Below are 12,151 nucleotides of genomic sequence, written 5' to 3'. Positions count from 1 at the left end.
TTCTTAACACATACCCGCTGGAGTAGCACGACCACCACCGGTGGATGAGAATGGGCCGTATGATCGGGCTGCGGAGGATGATGCCCTGTCACAGGCAATGCTTCGTGTTCTGGAAAGGGTTACCGGGGCAAGTGCGGGCAATGGAGTTCGGGGATCTATTTTTGAATGACTTCGGGCTAACGGAGCAGAGATCGTTAGGGGCGTGTCTGGTATAGCCTCGAATGTGGCGGAATATTGGTTGGAGGCCACAGAACGGATTATGGACAACTTGGACTGCTCTGAGGAGATTGTGAGTGGGGTATCTATACTAAGTCCTTTAGGTCACTCGGTTAGGGTAGACAAACTGTATAGGGATGTACCCTTAGAAACTCAAGGTAAGATTTTCCCTGGAGATCTGATAGAGTTACCGTTCGGAGAGTTTGATCTCATTTTGGGAATGGACTGGCTTGTTAAGCATAAAGCGACTCTGGATTGTACTGCTAAACGAATGGTGTTAAGGACCACAAAGGATGAGGAGGTTATGGTGATAGGTGAGCGAAGGGATTATTTGTCCAATGTGGTGTCGGCATTAAGAGCCGAAAAGTGGATTCGGAAAGGTTGTGAGGTCTATTTGGCATTTGTAAGTCAGTCAGAAGAGGAGGGACTGACAGTGGATAAGGTTAGGACAGTAAAGGAGTTCCAAGATGTTTTTCCCGAGGAGCTTCCAAGATTGCCTCCGAATCGAGAAGTTGAGTTTGGAATAGACTTGTTGCCTGGAATGGCGCCTGTGTCTATCACACCGTATAGGATGGCACCGAAGGAGTTAGTAGAGTTAAATGCTCAAATTCAAGAGTTGTTGGATAGGGACTTCATTAGGCCAAGCGTGTCTCTATGGGGAGCACCGGTGCTATTCGTGAAAAAGAAGGATGGTACGATGCAGATGTGCATTGATTATCGCCAGTTGAACAAACTGACGATTAAGAATAAGTATCCACTGCCAAGGATTGACGATCTATTTGACCAGCTTAGAGGAGCTTCTATATTTTCCAAGACCTTCGATCTGAATATCATCAGTTAAGGGTCAAGGAGGCAGATATCCAAAAGACAACATTCAGGACTCGGTATGGTCATTACGAGTTTCTGGTTATGCCATATGGACTAACGAAATCTCCTGCATCGTTTATGGATCTGATGAATCATGTGTTCCAACCATTTTTAGATCAATTCGTAGTCGTCTTTATTGACGATATCCTGGTATATTCTGAAACTAAAACGAAACATGATGAGCATCTCCGTATAGTCTTGTAAGTATTAAGGAGAAGGAACTCTTTGTGAAGTTCAGCAAGTGTGAATTTTGGTTGAGGAGGTAACTTTCTTAGGACATGTGGTCTCTGCTGAGGGATTAAAGTGGACCCTCGGAAAATTGAAGCGATTTTGGAATGGAAGCCGCCTAAGTCGGTGTAAAATACGGAGTTTCCTAGATTGGCGAGGATACTACGAAGGTTTGTAGAAGGTTTTTTCGTGATGGCAGCACCTCGACAAAACTCATAAGGAAAGGAGTACCGTTTGTATGGACTAAGAAGCAGCAAAAAGCATTTAAGAAGTTGAAGAAAGTTCTGATGAAGCACTTGTATTAATTTAGCAGAGTCAGGAATGATTTTCTTGTATAAAGTGACGCATCACACGTGGGTTTGGGCTGCGTGTTAATGCAAGAGGGTAAGGTGGTTACATATGAATCACGATAGCTTAAGCCTCATGAGGGAAACTATTTGACTCATGATTTAGAGTTGGCAGCAGTGATATTTGCACTTAAGATTTGGAGACATTACTTGTACGGAGAAAGGTCTATTATATACACTGGCCATAAAGTCTTAAGTATTTGTTGACCCAAAAGGAGCTGAACCTTAGGCAAAGGAGCTGGATTGAGTTGCTTAAGGATTATGACTATTCGATCGAGTATCACCCAAGCAAGGCTAATGTGGTAGCCGATGCTCTAAGTCGTAGAGCTGTATCTGATCTGAGAGCCATGTTTGCTTGTCTGAGTCTGTATGATGATTGAAGTCTGTTGGCTGAGTTGCAAGTGAGGCCAACCTGGGTGGATCAGATTAAGGAAAAACAGTTTAACGATGAGTCTTTGGTCGCTCGTTTTCAACAAGTTAAGGAAGGGGAAACTTCTGAGTTTGGGAGCCAGAAGAGACGATGCAGCAGCAATACCCTCATCTGTTTGGATTAGGTAAATTTCGAGGACGAAATTTCTTTAAGGAGGGTAGAGTTGTAACGCCCCAATTTTCGGGAATTCTGTGAACGTTGGCATAGGTTTAATTATGTTAGTGGGCCTCTAGAAAGCCCAAGCTTAAGATAGAACCTGGCAATTTTAGTTAATTTTTGTTCCATAAGAAAAGGGGTGAAATGATGAAATAGGACCTATGTGAAAATGTTTGAAAATGCTATAGGCTAAATTGAAGTGGCCAAATAAATAGGAGTGCAAAATAGGAGGATTTGCATGACAAACCTCCCATTTTACATGAAGTGGCCAACCATCATGTTGTTGTAGACAAAATGTACACTTGATATCCATAATTTATGGTACAAATTGATACAAATTGATAATAGGTTAGGTAAATGTTCCATGATAATGGGTTAGGTAAATGTTTCATGATAATAGGTTAGGTAAATGTTCCATGATAATGGGTTAGGTAAATGTTTCATGATAATGGGTTAGGTAAATGTTTCATGATAAGAATATCATGTCTTTTGTATTAAAGAATTAAATGGATGAAATATGAAGTTTTATTAAAAGAAAAAAAGGGTGAAAAGAACAAAGTTTTGTCCATCTTTGTTCATCATAGCTGAAAGTTAGAGAAGAGAAAGGAGAGGAGAAAGCTCTTGAGTATTCAATCATTAGGAGGAGGAAAATTGAAGGTAAGTTCTTGGTACCTTGCTTCTATTTTGAGGTTCATGAGTTCTTCTTGATTCTACCTTAACTCTTGAAGTATATTTTGATTTTTAATTGTGTTGTGAGCATTTAGTCATGAATTAAAATGAAGGAAATGGTTGTTGTTTCATGTTCTTTTGATGAAAAATGGAAGATATGTGAAGTTGAGCCAAACAAATGAGCATGCATGTGCCTTAGATGCTAAAGGAAAAATCAGCTAACATGTGCTTTAAAATGATGAAATGGAGATTATGCTTAAGTAAAAATCATAGATATGTGATGATTGATTGGTGATATACATGTTTAAATAACATGCATGCAAGATAGGTGTATGAAAGAGTGATTTGGTAATAAATCTGCTTGGGACAGCAGCAGTAATGTGACTTTGGAAAATCACCATAAATTGTGGGAGATGAATTAGAAGCTGAATAAATTATGTATTTAAAGCTTATTGAGTCTAGTTTCTAATGAAATAAACAAGAACATATTTTGAATTCTGTACAATGAGAAATTTGATTCGTAATGAAGGGTGGTCAGATTAGTCAAACAGTGAAACATGGGAAACTTTGAGAAAATTCTGGTATTGATTGGCTAAACCAAAATTCTGAAAATTTTATGGATAGAAGATATATGAGTCTATTTTCAGGAAAATTAACGGAACTTGATTTGGAGTTTTGTAGCTCCAGTTATAAATGATTTAGTGACTGTTGCTCGGGAAGACAGCTTGCAGTGAAATTATGATTATGTGGTAAACATTGACAAAAATTTGTTAATGAGTTGCTTATTGATTTCTTATAAGCTTACTATGATATGTAGGTGTGGTTGACTGAATATTGTAAGGGGTTAATCGTAGTTCGTATTTGAATAGTTAGATTAACGTGTTAGTAATCCAATTGTAGGCAGTTCGTGTGTGGATCTAGTCAAAGATATCGTCGCAAAGCAGTGTGTGTAACTAACACCCTCTTTCTTAGTCTAGATCGGCAAAAGCGAAATGCCGAAAACCGGTATTTTGTAGATTTGAGTGTGTGCGAATGCTCGTGGGTAAATCGATTAATGTTTTTGGTAAGCTGCAAAATTTGGATTGCAAAGTGCATGATTTCGTGCCTCGATATTTTTGGGCTTAATGGGCCAAAATTGGAATGATGGGCCAACGGGCCCAATTCGGTAAGAACCCTTGGTACGTGATTCTGTAGTACGTGAAAGGTAGGAATATGCATGAAAAACCCTAAAATAGGTAAATTACTGAAATACCTTTAAAAGTGGAAAATTTACAGTTTTACCCCTAAGAGATAAATTACCGAAATACCCCTAGGGTTAAATTGACCTAAATGCATGTTTGACCGTTGTTATTTACTGCATGCCCATGTTGTTATTATCTGATGCATGGGATTGGGATAGTGACGGAGGAAGTACTGAAAGTGGCTTGTCCACGTCTTGGAGGCTTTGCCTCAATTTATTGATAAGCTGGCGCAAAGAATGCAAGCTGTGGAGTGTTGGGCTAGGTGGGTTGAGCTATTCCCACATGGAGTGTATGGCTGGTACGGTGGAGTGTAGTGGTTGGTGGGTTGAGTAGTCTCCCAAAATGGGCTTGCATATGTTTCTTGATGTTGCATGTATTTTGAAATGGGCCTATGGGCCATATCATTATCTGAATAATGGGCTAAGGCCCGCTTTTATTAATCTGAAAAGGGCTCGCCCAAGATCATTATTACTGAATGGGCTTAGGCCCAATGGGCTTGAGTGACTTGGACTTTGAATGGGTTTTCCTATACTTTGAGTTTCCCCAAACTCCCCTTTTATTTTCATCCACGCAGAAATCCCCAACCATAGTGGGCTTGGAGCGTGAGGAATTTCAGAGTGGCCACCCGTTCTGAAAGTTTGATTTTCTTCTGGTGAACTGGACATCCTTTTATTTACGTTTGAAGTTTTTGGGCTTTTAAATGTAATAAGGCCGCTTAATTATTTTTGATGGTTTTAATATGTATTACTAAGATAGGTAATACTTATTTAACTGTTGAAATTGGATAGCTTTAGGGCGCGTTTTCAAAAACAACAATTGATTTCAAAATAACACGACAACAAGCAAAGCTTCCGCAATGAAAGTATTTTCCAAAATTAATCACTTTTCCTAAAAATGACTTAATCAAATCGGTTTCCTAGAAATATCCATGACGTTAAGGTGTGGCAATGGCGGTATGCATGTCTAGGATTGGATCCGAAGGGAGCTTGGTACTTAAGCAGTCCGATGGACTCACCATCTCTTTTCCGATTTCCTACCTGGTGCACATCTTCCATTCACTTTAACCCTTAATGAATTAATCTTTTGAACATCAAGTACGATTTTCTGGACTTAGAATGGAATTTTTTTTTTTACGTTTTTGATGTGGCATGCCGGATCCGGCCATAATTTCTGGGCCGGGTTTGGGGTGCTACATTTAGTGGTATCAGAGCCTAGGTTGCAACAACTCGGCTGTGTAATGGGTTTACAAAAACAAAGATTTTCGAAAGCGAAAATTTTATAAAGAATACGAAAAACTCGATTTTCAAAATTTAGATCTTTAGAAGGTGGCATTCCGAATCTCCGGCTCAAGTCTGTAAGTATTCTGAATTTTTCTGAATATTTTCCTAAATTATCTGTCTGTACTAAAATCCTGCTAGGATATTCTAGATAGGATGATACTGAAACCATAGAAAAATTTGATAAGAGACTGAAACTGTAGCTAGACTTCGATTCTGCGAAAACAAACTCTGAATATCTATCTGATTCATAAAACATCTGTAATAAACACTGGAATATTAATTGATGTATAAAAATTCGTAATCAAGATAATACGATATGAGTACAAGAGCCACTCGTGGAAGAGGCCGTGGACGAGGCCGAGGTAGTACTCAAGTTGGATCTTCGTCTTCTTAACACATACCCGCTGGAGTAGCACGACCACCACCGGTGGATGAGAATGGGCCGTATGATCGGGCTGCGGAGGATGATGCCCTGTCACAGGCAATGCTTCGTGTTCTGGAAAGGGTTACCGGGGCAAGTGCGGGCAATGGAGTTCGGGGATCTATTTTGAATGACTTGGCTAACGGAGGAGAGATCGTTAGGGCGTGTCTCGGTATAGCCTCGAATGTGGCGGAATATTGGTTGGAGGCCACGAGCGGATTATGGACAACTTGGACTGCTCGAGGAGATTGTGAGTGGGGTATCTATACTAAGTCCTTTAGGTCACTTTCGGTTAGGGTAGACAAAGCGTATAGGGATGTACCCTTAGAAACTCAAGGTAAGATTTTCCTGGAGATCGATAGAGTTACCGTTCGGAGAGTTTGATCTCATTTTGGGAATGGACTGGCTTGTTAAGCATAAAGCGACTCGGATTGTCTTGCTAAACGAATGGTGTTAAGGACCACAAAGGATGAGGAGGTTATGGTGATAGGTGAGCGAAGGATTATTTGTCCAATGTGGTGTCGGCATTAAGAGCCGAAAAGTGGATTCGGAAAGGTTGTGAGGTCTATTTGGCATTTGTAAGTCAGTCAGAAGAGGAGGGACTGACAGTGGATAAGGTTAGGACAGTAAAGGAGTTCCAAGATGTTTTTCCCGAGGAGCTTCCAAGATTGCCTCCGAATCGAGAAGTTGAGTTTGGAATAGACTTGTTGCCTGGAATGGCGCCTGTGTCTATCACACCGTATAGGATGGCACCGAAGGAGTTAGTAGAGTTAAATGCTCAAATTCAAGAGTTGTTGGATAGGGACTTCATTAGGCCAAGCGTGTCTCTATGGGGAGCACCGGTGCTATTCGTGAAAAAGAAGGATGGTACGATGCAGATGTGCATTGATTATCGCCAGTTGAACAAACTGACGATTAAGAATAAGTATCCACTGCCAAGGATTGACGATCTATTTGACCAGCTTAGAGGAGCTTCTATATTTTCCAAGACCTTCGATCTGAATATCATCAGTTAAGGGTCAAGGAGGCAGATATCCAAAAGACAACATTCAGGACTCGGTATGGTCATTACGAGTTTCTGGTTATGCCATATGGACTAACGAAATCTCCTGCATCGTTTATGGATCTGATGAATCATGTGTTCCAACCATTTTTAGATCAATTCGTAGTCGTCTTTATTGACGATATCCTGGTATATTCTGAAACTAAAACGAAACATGATGAGCATCTCCGTATAGTGCTGTAAGTATTAAGGGAGAAGGAACTCTTTGTGAAGTTCAGCAAGTGTGAATTTTGGTTGAGGGAGGTAACTTTCTTAGGACATGTGGTCTCTGCTGAGGGGATTAAAGTGGACCCTCGGAAAATTGAAGCGATTTTGGAATGGAAGCCGCCTAAGTCAGTGTCGAAAATACGGAGTTTCCTAGGACTGGCAGGATACTACAGAAGGTTTGTAGAAGGTTTTTCTGTGATGGCAGCACCTCTGACAAAACTCATAAGGAAAGGAGTACCGTTTGTATGGACTAAGAAGCAGCAAAAAGCATTTAAGAAGTTGAAGAAAGTTCTGACTGAAGCACTTGTATTAATTTAGCAGGAGTCTGGGAATGATTTTACTGTGTACAGTGACGCATCACACGTGGGTTTGGGCTGCGTGTTAATGCAAGAGGGTAAGGTGGTTACATATGAATCACGATAGCTTAAGCCTCATGAGGGAAACTATTTGACTCATGATTTAGAGTTGGCAGCAGTGATATTTGCACTTAAGATTTGGAGACATTACTTGTACGGAGAAAGGTCTATTATATACACTGGCCATAAAGTCTTAAGTATTTGTTGACCCAAAAGGAGCTGAACCTTAGGCAAAGGAGCTGGATTGAGTTGCTTAAGGATTATGACTATTCGATCGAGTATCACCCAAGCAAGGCTAATGTGGTAGCCGATGCTCTAAGTCGAGAGTCAGATGTCGATCCGAGAGCCATGTTTGCTTGTGCGAGTCGTATGATGATTGAAGTCTTGGTGAGTTGCAAGTGAGGCCAACCTGGGTGGATCAGATTAAGGAAAAACAGTTTAACGATGAGTCTTTGGTCGCTCGTTTTCAACAAGTTAAGGAAGGGGAAACTTCTGAGTTTGGGAGCCAGAAGAGACGATGCAGCAGCAATACCCTCATCTGTTTGGATTAGGTAAATTTCGAGGACGAAATTTCTTTAAGGAGGGTAGAGTTGTAACGCCCCAATTTTCGGGAATTCTGTGAACGTTGGCATAGGTTTAATTATGTTAGTGGGCCTCTAGAAAGCCCAAGCTTAAGATAGAACACAGCAATTTTAGTTAATTTTGTTCCATAAGAAAAAGGGGTGAAATGATGAAATAGGACCTATGTGAAAATGTTTGAAAATGCTATAGGCTAAATTGAAGTGGCCAAATAAATAGGAGTGCAAAATAGGAGGATTTGCATGACAAACCTCCCATTTTACATGAAGTGGCCAACCATCATGTTGTTGTAGACAAAATGTACACTTGATATCCATAATTTATGGTACAAATTGATACAAATTGATAATAGGTTAGGTAAATGTTCCATGATAATGGGTTAGGTAAATGTTTCATGATAATAGGTTAGGTAAATGTTCCATGATAATGGGTTAGGTAAATGTTTCATGATAATGGGTTAGGTAAATGTTTCATGATAAGAATATCATGTCTTTTGTATTAAAGAATTAAATGGATGAAATATGAAGTTTTATTAAAAGAAAAAAAGGGGTGAAAAGAACAAAGTTTTGTCCATCTTTGTTCATCATAGCTGAAAGTTAGAGAAGAGAAAGGAGAGGAGAAAGCTCTTGAGTATTCGGTCATTAGGAGGAGGAAAATTGAAGGTAAGTTCTTGGTACCTTGCTTCTATTTTGAGGTTCATGAGTTCTTCTTGATTCTACCTTAACTCTTGAAGTATATTTTGATTTTTAATTGTGTTGTGAGCATTTAGTCATGAATTAAAATGAAGGAAATGGTTGTTGTTTCATGTTCTTTTGATGAAAAATGGAAGATATGTGAAGTTGAGCCAAACAAATGAGCATGCATGTGCCTTAGATGCTAAAGGAAAAATCAGCTAACATGTGCTTTAAAATGATGAAATGGAGATTATGCTTAAGTAAAAATCATAGATATGTGATGATTGATTGGTGATATACATGTTTAAATAACATGCATGCAAGATAGGTGTATGAAAGAGTGATTTGGTAATAAATCTGCTTGGGACAGCAGCAGTAATGTGACTTTGGAAAATCACCATAAATTGTGGGAGATGAATTAGAAGCTGAATAAATTATGTATTTAAAGCTTATTGAGTCTAGTTTCTAATGAAATAAACAAGAACATATTTTGAATTCTGTACAATGAGAAATTTGATTCGTAATGAAGGGTGGTCAGATTAGTCAAACAGTGAAACATGGGAAACTTTGAGAAAATTCTGGTATTGATTGGCTAAACCAAAATTCTGAAAATTTTATGGATAGAAGATATATGAGTCTATTTTCAGGGAAAATTAACGGAACTTGATTTGGAGTTTTGTAGCTCCAGTTATAAATGATTTAGTGACTGTTGCTCGGGAAGACAGCTTGCAGTGAAATTATGATTATGTGGTAAACATTGACAAAAATTTGTTAATGAGTTGCTTATTGATTTCTTATAAGCTTACTATGATATGTAGGTGTGGTTGACTGAATATTGTAAGGGGTTAATACGTAGTTCGTATTTGAATAGTTAGATTAACGTGTTAGTAATCCAATTGTAGGCAGTTCGTGTGTGGATCTAGTCAGCATATCGTCGCAAACAGGTGTGTAACTAACACCCTCTTTCTTAGTCTAGATCGGCAAAAGCCGAAATGCCGAAAACCGGTATTTTGTAGATTTGCGAGTGTGCGAATGCTCGTGGGGTAAATCGATTAATGTTTTTGGTAAGCTGCAAAATTTGGATTGCAAAGTGCATGATTTCTGTGCCCTCGATATTTTTGGGCTTAATGGGCCAAAATTGGAATGATGGGCCAACGGGCCCAATTCGGTAAGAACCCTTGGTACGTGATTCTGTAGTACGTGAAAGGTAGGAATATGCATGAAAAACCCTAAAATAGGTAAATTACTGAAATACCTTTAAAAGTGGAAAATTTACAGTTTTACCCCTAAGAGATAAATTACCGAAATACCCCTAGGGTTAAATTGACCTAAATGCATGTTTGACCGTTGTTATTTACTGCATGCCCATGTTGTTATTATCTGATGCATGGGATTGGGATAGTGACGGAGGAAGTACTGAAAGTGGCTTGTCCACGTACTGGAGGCTTTGCCTCAATTTACTGTTAACTGAGCAGCAATGCTGCAACTGTGGAGTGTTGGGCTAGGTGGGTTGAGCTATTCCCCACATGGAGTGTATGGCTGGTACGGGTGGAGTGTAGTGGTTGGTGGGTTGAGTAGTCTCCCAAAATGGGCTTGCATATGTTTACTGATGTTGCATGTATTTTGAAATGGGCCTATGGGCCATACTGTTATCTGAATAATGGGCTAAGGCCCAGTTTATTGTAATCTGAAAAGGGCTCTGGCCCAGTATCACTGTTACCTGAATGGGCTTAGGCCCAATGGGCTTGAGCTGACTTGGACTTTGAATGGGTTTTCCCTACACACTGAGTTTCCCCAAACTCACCCCTTTTATTTTCATCCACGCAGGAAATCCCCAACCATAGTGGGCTTGGAGCTGTGAGGGAATTCAGAGTGGCCACCCGTTCTGAAAGTTTGATTTTCTTCTCGTGAACTGGGCATCCTTTTATTTACGTTTGAAGTTTTTGGGCTTTTAAATGTAATAAGGCCGCTTAATTATTTTTGATGGTTTTAATATGTATTACTAAGATAGGTAATACTTATTTAACTGTTGAAATTGGATAGCTTTAGGGCGCGTTTTCAAAAACAACAATTGATTTCAAAATAACACGACAACAAGCAAAGCTTCCGCAATGAAAGTATTTTCCAAAATTAATCACTTTTCCTAAAAATGACTTAATCAAATCGGTTTCCTAGAAATATCCATGACGTTAAGGTGTGGCAATGGCGGTATGCATGTCTAGGATTGGATCCGAAGGGAGCTTGGTACTTAAGCAGTCCGATGGACTCACCACCTCTTTTCCGATTTCCTACCTGGTGCACATCTTCCATTCACTTTAACCCTTAATGAATTAATCTTTTGAACATCAAGTACGATTTTCTGGACTTAGAATGGAAATTTTTTTTTTACGTTTTTGATGTGGCATGCCGGATCCGGCCATAATTTCTGGGCCGGGTTTGGGGTGCTACATAACACCCTCGCAACGCCCAAAATTGGTATTGTATTGATCGATTAACGTCCTAATGTTAAAAATTTGAAAAGATTTTAAAATACAATGTTTAAAAACGTTTAGATAACTTGAATTGGATATTGAGATTCTCTCGCTTAGAAGAAATAAAATATTACGTCCAGCACGATTGGATACAATATTTCGAACCCTCGACACAAGATCATCTCAGGATTTCCAAAACACATGCACTTAAAACTTTTAAAAAGGATATTTGGCTATTCGGCCCAAACTGTAAATCGAAACACAGCACGATTGGGCACGATATATCGAATTTCCAAATACAAAACATTGCCTCATTTTAATTTGAGAAAACATGGATGAAATTTCAAAAGGATATTTTGTATTTTAGTCGAATGGAAAATCGAAGCCCAGCACGATTGGACACGACCTCCCAAACCCCCCAAACACAAAATGTTGCCTCGTTTTAATTTTTTTTTAAAAAAACATGGATGAAATTTCAAAAGGATATTCCGCATTTTAGTTGAACGAAAAATTGAAACCCAGCACGATAGGGCACAATTCCTCGAACTCCCAAACACGAAATATTTCCTTATGTTGAGAGGGTTCTTTGAAACGCGGGTGATTATAAAAGCGATCTAAAGTATATAAAATATTTTTTTTAAAAATTATTTTCCATTCAAGATAAAATAATATATAAAACTCTTTAAAAATAATATATAAACAATTCAAAATATATAATGTGTAAAAAAGTTTGAAATACATAATATATGAAAATATTAAAGTAAATAATGTGTAAAAATTTGAAATGAGCATTGTATAAAAAGTTAAAATAGATAATAACAAAAATGTAAAATAAATAAATAGAATGTTAATAACAAGAGTAAAAAACATATATAAGAAAAATAATAATGAAAATAATAATAGTATATAAATAGAAATATAATAGTAGTAGAAATATAAATAGATA

The 12,151-nt window shown here is 38.6% G+C and overlaps 1 long non-coding RNA gene across 1 annotated transcript; it reads left to right on the top strand.

Annotated features, from left to right (window-relative positions):
• The first annotated feature begins 8,574 nt into the window (after positions 1–8,574).
• Positions 8,575–10,805, top strand: LOC128295493 (uncharacterized). Its single transcript, XR_008285939.1, has 3 exons — positions 8,575–8,722; positions 9,637–9,678; positions 10,562–10,805. It is a non-coding gene; the product is annotated as an uncharacterized LOC128295493 (long non-coding RNA).
• Positions 10,806–12,151: the final 1,346 nt, after the last annotated feature.

This window comes from Gossypium arboreum, chromosome 7 (assembly GCF_025698485.1).
Source record: "Gossypium arboreum isolate Shixiya-1 chromosome 7, ASM2569848v2, whole genome shotgun sequence".
Taxonomy (NCBI): Eukaryota; Viridiplantae; Streptophyta; class Magnoliopsida; order Malvales; family Malvaceae; genus Gossypium; species Gossypium arboreum.
This window is presented reverse-complemented; position numbering and strand designations above follow the sequence as displayed.